This window comes from Uloborus diversus, chromosome 1 (assembly GCF_026930045.1).
Source record: "Uloborus diversus isolate 005 chromosome 1, Udiv.v.3.1, whole genome shotgun sequence".
Classification (NCBI taxonomy): domain Eukaryota; kingdom Metazoa; phylum Arthropoda; class Arachnida; order Araneae; family Uloboridae; genus Uloborus; species Uloborus diversus.
Window position 1 is genome coordinate 85733057 of NC_072731.1, and position 12582 is coordinate 85745638.

The 12582-nt window shown below is 33.7% G+C and overlaps 1 protein-coding gene across 1 annotated transcript in view; it reads left to right on the forward strand.

Annotated features, from left to right (window-relative positions):
• Window positions 1-12582, forward strand: part of LOC129230920 (N-alpha-acetyltransferase 15, NatA auxiliary subunit-like) — a 275701-nt gene that overhangs the window by 74449 nt on the left and 188670 nt on the right. The window lies entirely within an intron of this gene.

Sequence of the window (12582 nt, forward strand, 5' to 3'; positions counted from 1 at the left end):
TATTATTTTAAAACTGTGTAGGGGATGAACTTGTAAATTTTCCATTACGTGTTGCAAAGCAGTTCCTGAACAGTGTTTCAGCACCAAATCGTCTCTGATATACAGACTCAAAGCTAATTTGGCAGGGCACTGCCCTGTTCTTCATGTTGATATTTGAGTAAAATTTTTGACGACATTGCATTTAGCGATCTTTCATTTCATAAATCTGTAAGAGCCGTAGAATCGAGAGATAGAAAGCAATTTTAATTATTTTTAAAACCTCCACTATTCTGAATTTTCTATTCCCCGTTTCTCCCATAATACTTGTTTAAAAATCCCATGTGGGCATAATAATATAATTAATATTTAGTATTTGGAGTTTACTCATTAAACCAGTTTGTGAAACCATTGAACCATACATTGTTAAAACTGCCTTTTTGTCATTTGAAACATATTAGAATTGTTTTCTAATTTTTATCGGATGTGAAAATGTTGGGAATAATAAGATTGACTTTGCGTACATGACAAAGTACAGTAATTTTAGAGCATTATTGTAAGAAAAGCAGGTTAGTTTATCCTTATTAAAAGTGAATGTAAGTGCACATGTGCTAGTGCAGACACAGTATCTTTATATTCAGTAAATTACCGCCCTTTAGCTTGGGCTAAAGCAGAAATACATGAAATACACCGCCAGCTCAGTCATTTCCAGCCGAGGAATGCAGTTTCGTGCTTATTAGCACTTATCAGCCGGCATAGGAAAGTGACTGAGCTGGAGATGGAAAACCTCTTATGGAAGCCAAGAGGGCCAAACAAACTGGTAGCTAATGTAGAATTAGCACAGACCAACCGAGTGACTGAAGCAATGGTTCGGTTCATCTCGAAAATTGATGGCAAGGCATGGTATATTCAGTAAATTACCGCCCTTTAGCTAGGGCACTCAACTGCGTGCTAATAAGAACGAAACTGCAGTCCTCGGCTGGAAATGACTGAGCTGGCAGTGTATTTCATGTATTTCTGCTTTAGCCCTAGCTAAAGGGCGGTAATTTACTGAATATACCATGCCTTGCCATCAATTTTCGAGTTGAACCGAACCATTGCTTCAGTCACTCGGCTGGTCTGTGCTAATTCTACATTAGCTACCAGTTTGTTTGGCCCTCTTGGCTTCCATAAGAGGTTTTCCATCTCCAGCTCAGTCACTTTCCTATGCCGGGCTGTTGAGTGCTAATAAGCACGAAACTGCAGTCCTCGGCTGGAAATGACTGAGCTGGCGGTGTATTACAGTATCTTTAGTTTTATGGTTATTCCTTAACACTTTCTGGAATCCTTAATTTTTTTTTGCTGAAGTCTGTGTAAACCCTGCTATTGCATTAATGATGTGGTTTAACCCTTAAAGCGGCCCTGACGTAAAATTCCTTCACCTGGCGTTGTATCGAAGAGCGTCCGCGTCGTAATATTTCGCCATAAAAATTACTTCGAGAACGGCTGTGGCGTAAAATTCTGCCACCTGAAACCAGCTCTAAAAACGGCCGTGATGTAAAATTCTGACTGTGCTTTCCCCTGCTCCTAATTTTGTAAGGGACAGCCGCTGACCAAAGGGGTGTTGCTCTTTCCATTCACGGAAGGGGTGCTGAGAACTAACACTGCGGGGTGCTGACTCCCTTTTCAGTCAAAGATATTAGAAATTGGCAGACAATAGATTGCAGTTCAAACGTTTTTATTACCTCAATTATTTTCTATTCGTTTTTACTCTATACATTGTTTCGAAGTTTGCTATTATTTTATTTACTTATTGTTTTAGTTGTTTAATGTACCAACATTTAACATAACTTGATTAAAAGGGGGCGGAAGGGGTTCAGGGAGCTGATTTTCATTTCCCCCTTCTTAGTTTAGCTTATGCATCAGATTACGGCGAACTATAAATATACACAAAAAACTATGTAGATTATTTAATGAACAAGAAAATGTTTTTTATTATCGGGAATTTTTATACAAAAGTACACTATCTTTTTGCATCGAATTTCTTCGTTACACTTCGTTTCACTCAACCTGAAACAAAGCTGAACATTGCTGTCGAAATAGCCAAAATGCTTCGCATGTATAATGGCGATCGTTGCTGATGAAATTTCAAAATAAAATGTTTAATCTTTTATTTAGCGATTCTGGTAAATAAATAGAAAATTATTCCACAATATTTCATAATTTTAAATCATAAAAATTTTTCTACAAAATATTTCTGCAGCAGAATTGTTGCCCATGTTTTTATCATTCCAACAGTTCTTTCAATATAACGGATTCAAAAATTAGGGGCCAGAAAATCAAATAATTCCTATGTGGAAGTATTTTTTATATTGAACAATATTTAGTCGATGGTACTAAGAAATATGTACACATATTTTGATTCATTTTTCTCGGTTAATTGCTAATTTTGTTTCATGTTAATTTTTATGCCGTTGATTTCATTTTATTGCTGTTTGCTTGTTTTTTTTTCCATTGACACTGTTCCCAAAAAGTACTCACACTTAGACCCACACAAACACACGAAGAAGATTTAGCAAAAGAATTTTCAAAATAAGTACTTGTTGCAGAAACTAGGACCTTTACATGCAGAGCGTTAAACATTTTGAAGAAAAACCAGTGACAGAAGAGGATATATTTACTGGGAAGCACACTAAAGAATATAAAAAATAAAATGAAGGAATGCCAAGAAATGAATCTATTTCCTTTTTAAGCAGAGGTCCCCAACCTACAGCCATCGGGCCACTTCCGGGTCCGCAAGCTTATCGGTGGGACCCGATATTTTGTTCCATGTTACAAGTCGAAAATCTCGATTAGTGAATACGTCACAAATTTGGAGCCAAATACTTAAAAATTGGATACCGAAAAGCAGATGCATTTAACAAAACTTGCATCTAGTAATGATAGCAACAATAATTGGTTTGTATTTTTCTTACCTTTCCTATATTTTCTATTTAAAAAAAGAATGAAGTACTTTTACATTTTATTTGTGTTCTGGACCGCTGGCCTTCGAGGCCAGGACTCTGGTCAGCCACTACAGTTTCTGAAATATTTTTGCCCAATAAATTGGGGGGGGGGGGCTGATGTTCAGGCCCAGATTTAAATTTCATCATACTCGGACCGCTTGGGTGTTATTTATGAATAAAAGCGACACTTGGAGAACCACGGCTAGTAAAAACTGGCCGCATACAAAAATGCTATAATTGACAAGGCGCACGTAACTTTGATTCACTGAAATATTTTTTTTTATTTTACCGATTACAGTTTATTATTTAGTTTGTACATATCCCAACTTTTCTCAGACTTGCAGTTAAATATTAACGTCAAATATTATGTTAAATTTAACCTCGTCTTATTACAAAAATCTGGATATATGTGACGAAAACAAGAACTAAAAAATTATTTTTTTGCATGAAAAATGTCTTAAAATATTCTAACATTTAACATTACTGTGAGTAGACTACATTATGTAAAGAAAAACCTGGGGCTACACGAAAAAAGCGGACATTAATAAGGGTTCCACCTCCACTTATCATAAAAATCAAGTAACGATATGTTAGAATGAAGATATGACTTAATGTGCACCCACAGAATGTGTTGTCACTTATTACTGATTTTTATTCAAAATTATATTTACATAAAATTAGGAGGCTCAAGTTCTCATGTAAATGTTTCAACTCCTGTAAATGTTACATAGGGGCGCACATATACATTTTCTCATTTTCTCGCTTTCATTTTTTGTCTCTCTTCTCTTTTTTCTTGTATAGTCAAAAAAGGCGCTTTAATAAATTATTATTTATTGAATCTAAATGATTATTTATTGTATATGAATTACTTTGCTACGCAGGCCATCTATGTGAAAGATTTATTCAAGATTCATTGGCATATATTAATTAACAATGTATATCTTTTAATATTTTTATCGTGAGGAGGGAAGGCATTTTTCATTTTTGTTCTGGGGGACAAAACCACTTGAGTCCAGTGATGTTCCCATCAATTTTTCGGAGGGTATACTCCCAGTAATCCACTGCGCACAATGTGTGTATGCGATCATATACATAATGTGTCATAATATGAAAATTTTTAAAGCTTGAGGATATACGCTGCATGTATAAAAAATGTTTGAGAGTATACGGCGTATGTGGAGTAATGGGAACACCACTGCTTGAGTCAGCCCTGCTCCAAAATACGTGAACAATTCATTGGAAATTTTAGCTTTACTAGTTTGGATATCTTTAATTGTACGATGTTAATTTTTTTTCATGGTCAATATTTTAACAATTAAGAAAAAACAAAAAAAATTAAATAAATAGAGCAAGAATTCTCAAAGTGGGTTGCCATGGTACCCTATAGTGCGACAGCGAGAGGTTACAGGTCAGCAGTGTTAAAATGGTGGCTTGATATTGAAATGTTAAAAGGTTGATTCATATTCCAGTCTCGGTTTCCCGATATTTTCTACAACTCGGACCCCTTGCGGGGTATACCTGATCCTGACACTTGCATCTCATTGTAAACGAGCTAGTGTACTCCATTGTTTCGTTTGCAAGACGAAACGAGAAAGGGGAAGTCCTCGGTATTTTCCATCCACATGAATGCAGATCCCTTGAGTGTCAGAAGGGGAAAATGGTATTTTCAAGTTCTTTTCATAAAGAACAGTGATTGCACTTCCTGGAAACATTCTCAGCTGATAGATAAGAACCCATGAATACCCCTAGTGTGTTCGCAGTTCGCCACACCACTGATGAATATTTACGTTATTTTTTGACTATGTTTATATTTTCTTTAAATTAAATTAAAAATTCTTTACTGTTGCAAGTTAGTCCTAAAGTGGAAGATGGAGAACTTGTAACACATAACAACGGTGGCTTATGCGAGCCATGGGCGTCCATGTAGGGGGCAAGGGGAGGGGGGCTTGAATCCCCTTCCTTTGAAAACACCTTAATAAAAATGCGTCATTTTTTGAATATGAAAAGTATTTTTTCTCTTTCTTGTGTGTGTGCGCCTCACAGATCAAAAATATTTGTTCAATAAATTTTTAAATCCATGTTTTTCAAAGGATATTAGAAAATTAATTTTTCACAACAGTAAAAATTAGTTCTTCGTGTATTATCGTTTGATTGCCAGAAATTAATTTAGCACGAGTAATTAAAATATATCTAATGGATGTTTTGCTACCTTTCAATGCATTTTCAAGCATATTCTTTCAGTCAAAATCAAGGTTCTATCCTTATTTTTGTTTATATACAGTGGCTCCCAAAAGTGTTTGTACACCTATGACTTTTCAGCGAAATTGGTCCCTATCCATTGGTTAGAATTAATATTTCGGAACAGGTATTTAATTCAGGGGTCGGGCCAGAGCAAATTTGGGTCCGTTAACGGACCCTTCACAAAAATCCGATCAACCAAAATGGACCTTTCACAAAAATCCAATGAACCAAAACGGACCTTTCACAAAATCCCGATCAACCAAAACGGACCCTTCACAAAAATCTGATAAACAAAAACGGATCTTTCACTAATAGGGAAGTTTTCGATTTTTCAGTTTTATTTTTATATGATAGAGTAACATGTATGAACATCATAGGTGAAAAAATTTTTGCGATACGATAAGTAGTTTTTTTTTAAATTAATTTTTAAAGTTCAAGCTCTTGTGACGTCAAATGGCATAGGAAGTGACGTCATCCCCTCTTCTGATAGGGGAAAAGCGAAGGTCACGCATTCGACTTCGAAGACGAAACGTAAAAGGCTTTCTCCTCGCATTTAACTCCTCGCGTTTCTGGAACATTAAACCTCTCATCCTCTCGAAAATATTCGAATATCTCATTGGTGTTACTTGAGGAAGATTATGTAGATTGTGCTTTAACGAATCCGGCCTCCATAGTGTGTTCAAAAGGATTATTGAATTTCTAAAAAATAAAAATATCAGCGCGCTCAAAATGTTCCTAGCGAAAACAAGGGATCTTCGGCGGAAGGCTGCCCATTCGCCCCCTGTGACGTAGGCTCGTGACATTTCAGAAGCGCGCACTTTTGCGCGTGGATTTTTAAAAATTCATTAAAAATCAACCACGGTGCTTTAAAATTCGGCGATGGTGAATTTTTTAGTTTTGAGGGTCAATTAACAATATCCAATAGCCAAAATATGAACATTTAATAGGTTGCAACTTCCCTATTGTTTATTGAAAGAGCAAATCTCAGATTAAAATAATACAGCATATTTCCTGTATAAAAACGATAATGTTTGGAACCTTTTTTAAAGTTAAATTAGAGGAATCAACCTATATAAAATCAGCTAATTTTGCAAAAAAAAATCGGCACTCTTGTGATGCTCCTGCAAGCCATAAATAATTACTACGGCCAAATAAATATAATGCCTGTTGTTGGTTTCTTTGAAAGAAATTAACAGCTGAAAGTCAGTTGGGTTTATAATTTTGCTTGTTTGTTTTATGCAGCGGTGTTGTTGTAAACTTCTTTGAAAAAGCGTCAACATTCTCGGAATAGGCGTAGTAAGCACTTTTCTCCCCACTCATGATTTAATAATCAATAATATACAGCGTAATGAACATGAACATATGACTGTTTCTAACTGCAAAGGGTAGTAGGGGGGGGGCGGATGTGATCGCTTCAGATAGGGTTACCAAATTCAAACTAATCACCACTTAGCGTCAGCGTCTAGCGGTGCGATTAACTGTTTATCTTAACTGTTTATCGCCACTTAGCGTCTGGTGGTGCGATGTTAAACTGTTATTTTGGGAGAAAGTTATATGGGTTTAATTTTTCGATGCTAAAAAGGATAATTAACTTAAAATAAACTCTTTTATTTACCGTTTTTTTTTCTATATATGCCTACATTTTGAAAAACGCAATATTTTTACATCCGATATGAGAATCATATTTCATTCTTTTTTCAAGCTAACTTCGCTTTATTAGGATGCAAATAAATGAAAAGGGCTCTTTATTTTTGTAACAAAGCTTATTTCAGGTTTTTAAAGCGGAATTCCATTTCTTTTATGAGTCAATTATTAAAATGCAGAATCGATCGTTTATTTTTTATTTTATTTATTTATTGTTATTATTATTTTTGCTTCAACTGTGTCCAGATATTAATGATATGTTTATCATAGGGCTCTAAAATGCAATTCTAAAATAATTTTATCCAAAATATTTATTTTACCAGCCGTTTTTATACTTTTGATGCCTTCACTTTGAGGATTGCAATCTCTTTGCATCCGCTATGGGAATCTGATGTTTCGCATTTTCGATGATTAGTACGCTTAGTTAAGAAGTAAACAAATAAAATATTTTTTATTTTTGTAAAAATCACGGAATTTATAAGTTTTAAACGAAACTCTATGCTCTTAAACAGTGTCTTGGGTTAAAAAGTTAAATGCTGAACCCCTGGCTGAATTTTTTTTCTTACAGTTGTTTAAAATACTATACAATTCTAGTATGATTTAACATGATGTAGAATGGTAGATAAATATTGATACTTGAGGGGTGCCCATCTCCCAGTGAGCGATGCCTCCCCCCCCCCCCCCCCCGCCAAATACTAGAAAAGCACTAAAGAATGATATTCTCGATGCAGTTTCCACCATCTCAAGAGTCTAAACTTTCGTTTTTGCAAAAAAAAAAAAATTTTTTTTTTGCAAAATTGTTTGATTTTTCACAAAAGTATTTGATTTTTCACAAAATTATTTGATTTTTCACAAAAAACGGACCCTGTGAAAAATCCTGGACAGACCCCTGTAATTATAAGATCGATGATCAATTTTTAACAAAACTACATGAAAAGTTTTTAAAATATTAAAACTTGATTTTTTAAAAATAAAAAACCAAAAGGTGCCGGAAATTTTATCTCACAAAAGTTTTTGTACACTTTAAAAAATGTCTATATATTATTGAATAATCTAACTTTTTATTAAGTTATTATTTAGTAGATTATCATGCAGTATCAACAACACCTTTTAAACGCCTGGGAATAAATTTCATTCTTTTTTCTTTCTTTTTTCGCCTGTGATTTCTGTGTAAGTGTTCAACAACACTTTGAGTCTTACTGTTTCTAGCTCTATTTTCGTTTCAAAGCCGTATTTTCGTAATCTAGCCTCCAAATATCTCTAAATATGTTGCATTAAGTTCAAATCTGGAGATTGAGGGGGTATTTTCTAAACTTTAGGACAATTTTCGAGGCACTAGACGCAAACGTTGGATACCGTGTGCTTGTTATCGTTGTCTTGATAAAAAACAAAGTTGTTTCCAATAACCGAATTTTTGGTTAAGAGTTCAAAATTGGGTTTTAAAATATTTAAAGGAACGGCACGATACATTATTTCATCAAAAAATTCCTAACTACCAAGTCCTAATGCTGATATGTACACTCACACAAGAACACCTTCACCGTCCTGATTAACTGTTTTAACTAAGTTCTTAAGATTAAGTTCCAAATTTTTCCTTCTACTTACAATTATACAACAATTTAACCAAAAATGTTGAATTCATTTTTATCTGTAAGTAAGACGAAATTGTAAAACGTTTTGAGCTTATTTATCATTGATTTTGCGACGAAAAGTGTAAAATTTCTGTTCTTCGCACGACCAAGAAAATTTCAGCAGGAATATATCCCATTTAATCCAGCTAATCAGAGAACTTGGTGAACAATTTTAGGTGAAAATTAAATGTAAAATATTTCATTTAACTCTGCAGAAACATTTACAGCACTCAAATGTGTATTTTTCTTAATTTATTTTAATTTAAATCTCCGATCATGCTTTGTCAACTTTGCCAGTTGACCTTTTCTTACCTTGTTTTCGGTCCGATTCTTTTCTTTAAAGCATTTTATCTAGCACTTTACTATGGAATGGTATAAATTATCTAATTTTGAGACATTTTAAACCAATTTACGCTACCGTGAGGAAAAAAATCAAATTTTGAATGGTGTTTGTTGTTTTTTACGAATACCAGCCATTTTAAAGTAATAAGCACAATATTAAGGAATAAATAAAAAATAAATAAAGCCAAATGACTTTTAAGGGTCAACACAATGCAAAAATATTAAATAAACGGCGTATGATACTTTTAATCATGAATTTATTCGAAAATATTTGAGTGTACGATGACTTTTGTGGCGTGTTATTTCTCTGTCTCTTCGTTTTCTGACCCATTTCAAAAAGAAGATCCGTCAATATTTTAAAAAACTACTGGGTTGTATTTAGAATGAAATAGAAATGATGTGAAAAAATATTGGACTTCATATTCGAATTCAGTTTCACGTTATTTTGGTCTTACTAAAAAATTTCAAAGTGTACGAACACTTTTGGGAGCCACTGTAGATCAAATTTTAAGAAGCATATTTCAATCCTCTGCTTACTAACTGTATGACTACCCAGCTAAGAAAGAAAGGTATTTATTTCTCTCAAAAGTTGAAATGTAAACTTAGTCTGCTCCTGGAATTCATCTTGCCACATTGTTCTCATTTGCCTGTTTACAATCGTATCTTAAATTAAAAAATCAGAAGAAAAAAGTTTCGCAAACTGTCTAGATACACCTTTCTTGCTTAATAAGGCTGAAATAGCTTAAATTTATTTGTTACTATCATTTGTCCATATCAAACCAGAAAGTGCAGACGTAAATTATTTTTTACTATGACTACAAATTCATTACGAAATTAAATCTACTGAAAGATTTCCCACAAAAAGCCAGAAACTTATATCCTTTTCGGCTTCTAAAAACTTTTTTTTTTTTGAAAAAAAAAATTAATATTAAAATCTGATTTGATCACAACATATGTTGGGTAGTAATTTTGTGTTATTTTCACAGCATTTTATTTCTAGTCCTTATCGTGAAAACTACTTCAAAAATCGAAAGAAAATGGAGGAACTAATACTGTAGTCGGATGGGGGGGGGAGGGGGATTAAATTGGCAATGGAAATATGTATTTAAATTTTTATTTTGAAAACAAGTACAGGTGTGCTTAAAGACATTAAAATATCTAAGATTATCCGATGGCGATAAGATAGATGTAACAAATGAAAAACACAACTGAGTAAAATTAAGCTAATCACTTAAAAGAGTATAATTGAAATTTCTGTAAAGTCAGAAGGACGTAAGTGCGAAAATTACGATTTTCTGTTTATTAGTGCATTGTAGTGCCTTTCTTCTATACTCATACGATATTCACATACAGTAAGAAGAAACTAACAGATATCTAAGCAAACAACTGAATTAGAATAAACCAGGACTGCGGAGTCGGAAGAAAAATGGCCGACTCCGACTCCTGGATTTTGAAACATACGACTCCAACTCCGATTCCTACTCCAGCTTTTTTATTTATTTATTTTTTTCAAATCCCCTCCCCCTTATGAGAAGAGGGGAAAACCTTTAAACATAGATTGAAATATTAATTCCTTTTTATGAAATTTTCGCATTGTATTTTATTGTAAACCTAAGATGCATACAATGTAAGAAGTTCAATTTGAAAATCAAATTACCCAATAGTTGCCATTTCTAAAGTGAAATTACTGAAAAATCAGTGTTTTAAAAATTGAAAAGAATTAATTTACTCCCCTTTAATGTTAAATAAATAGATGTTGATCAAACCCTGCGTTTTCAATTTTTCAAAGCTGTAACATGAAGGAAAAAAAAAAACGTTTTTGCTAAGTCCAAAAACCTTTCCTTGAGAAGAGGCCCCCCCCCCCCCTCCCGAGTGACACCCATCTGGTGGGTGACACCTAAACTTAAATTCAGAGTCTATAAAAATTGAAATACGTTAACTCTAAAAAAAATCCCCAATTATAAATCTTAAATTTCATCTTAAAAAAATAAACGAAAATATTGCACTATATTGCGGGGAGAGATGGGGTACATGTATGTCTTGTACACAAACTGCGGCTGTATACAGCTTTGTATGAATTGCTTTTACTATACCTACATTTCTTGACTCAATTTTAATTTAAAGTTTTTTGGCAGCTTTAGGAATTAAACTTAATGTGAAGATTTTAAAATTAACTACAATTATTGAGGGTTGTAACCAATAAATCATGTACTAATTTTATTTTGTACTTTTTAGTGATAACCAAGCTTTCTTAGATTAAGTCTTTAGATTAAAAAAACATTTATATTTTATCGGATCTTTTGGATTTGCGCTTTCGTGCCAACACTTATTTGAATTTACCAAGCACCGTCAGAAGTTTCCCGACTTTCCTTTTACTCTTCCGATTCCTTTTACTCTTTTAAAACTGAGATCGAGGTAAAAAAATATATTATAATTTTTATATGAAAGTGATTGTTTTGAAAATGTTAGGCACAAAACTGTTTGCTGACAGTTGCTATCAGTTAAATAAAGTTAAAAAAATAAGCAAACTAGGAGATTACGGCTTAGGTAGCTGTTACAGAAACCTCGATAAACAATCAAGTCAGCTGATTGCCACAATGACAGTTATTTTCTTATTAGTAGGCCTTTATACGTGTAATCAAATTAATTGGTAGTCAGTTTTTAAAAATTGCAAGGAGAGTCAGTGAAAATTAAAGAAAAACAGAAACCAGGAGTCGGCATGTTTCGAACGACTCCACTCCTTTACCCCAAAATCAGTCCAACTCCGACTCCACAGCCCTGGATTAAACAACTGTAGCATAGTACTGAACAAAAATCAATTTTGCTTGTTTCTATGTATAACTTGGGTTTTTGAAAAAATTTTACTCTAATTTCTGAAGAAAAGATTGAAGGTTTTATTTCAAATTATATTTCTGAACTGCGAAGATAAATTGAGTTTACTGCTTCAAAATTACAGCAGGCAGCTCGTAAATAAGATGAACATTCCTTTACAATGACTGTTTAGCAAAACCACAGGGAAACGAAGCTTCAATGGGGAATATCCAGATAACGTGAGTTTGAATAGATGAAAAGGTCTATTCTAAGACCCAAGGAGGTGAGTGAGCTGTCAATTTGGGTTCAACCTTGATGAGAAATAAGGGGGGTTGACAACAGAGTAGCTGGCATTTTCGGAGCATGTGCGTGCCGATGCGCTGGTTCCAAACAGAGAAATTTCTTCACAATGGGTGAGATGTTTTTAGCATGTTTAGGGGTGGAGGGACGATCCACTTTATGGGTTAAGCAGAAATGACATAACTGTGGCTATTTTCATGAAGTCACAAAACTTATGTTGTTGAAGTGTTAAGAATAACTTACATTATAAGACAAATACATTTAGCTGTTTTTTGTTATTATCAACTCTTAAACCTAAATTTCATCAGTATTTTAGAGGAAAAAATGTGCATCTTTAAAAAAAAATTAAAAATGAAGGGTAGTCTAGCAGTGTTGCAGTTAGAGGCAGGGGGATTTAAGTATTTGGGGGGGGGGGGGGGTATGCACCTCCTGTAATATTTGGATTTCTATTGTAAAAATTTTATTCTTCAAATAACCTTTTCCTTTGGGAGTCCCTCCAGGTCCTAAAGTAAGCACCCCCAACTATTTTTTCGAACTACAGCACTGCATTCCAATAATCAAACTATTATATATATTTTAGAATAATTCTTTAAGAATAACCTAATATGTCCTAAAATAAAATTGACCATTTTATGTTTGCTTATTTTGTGTTT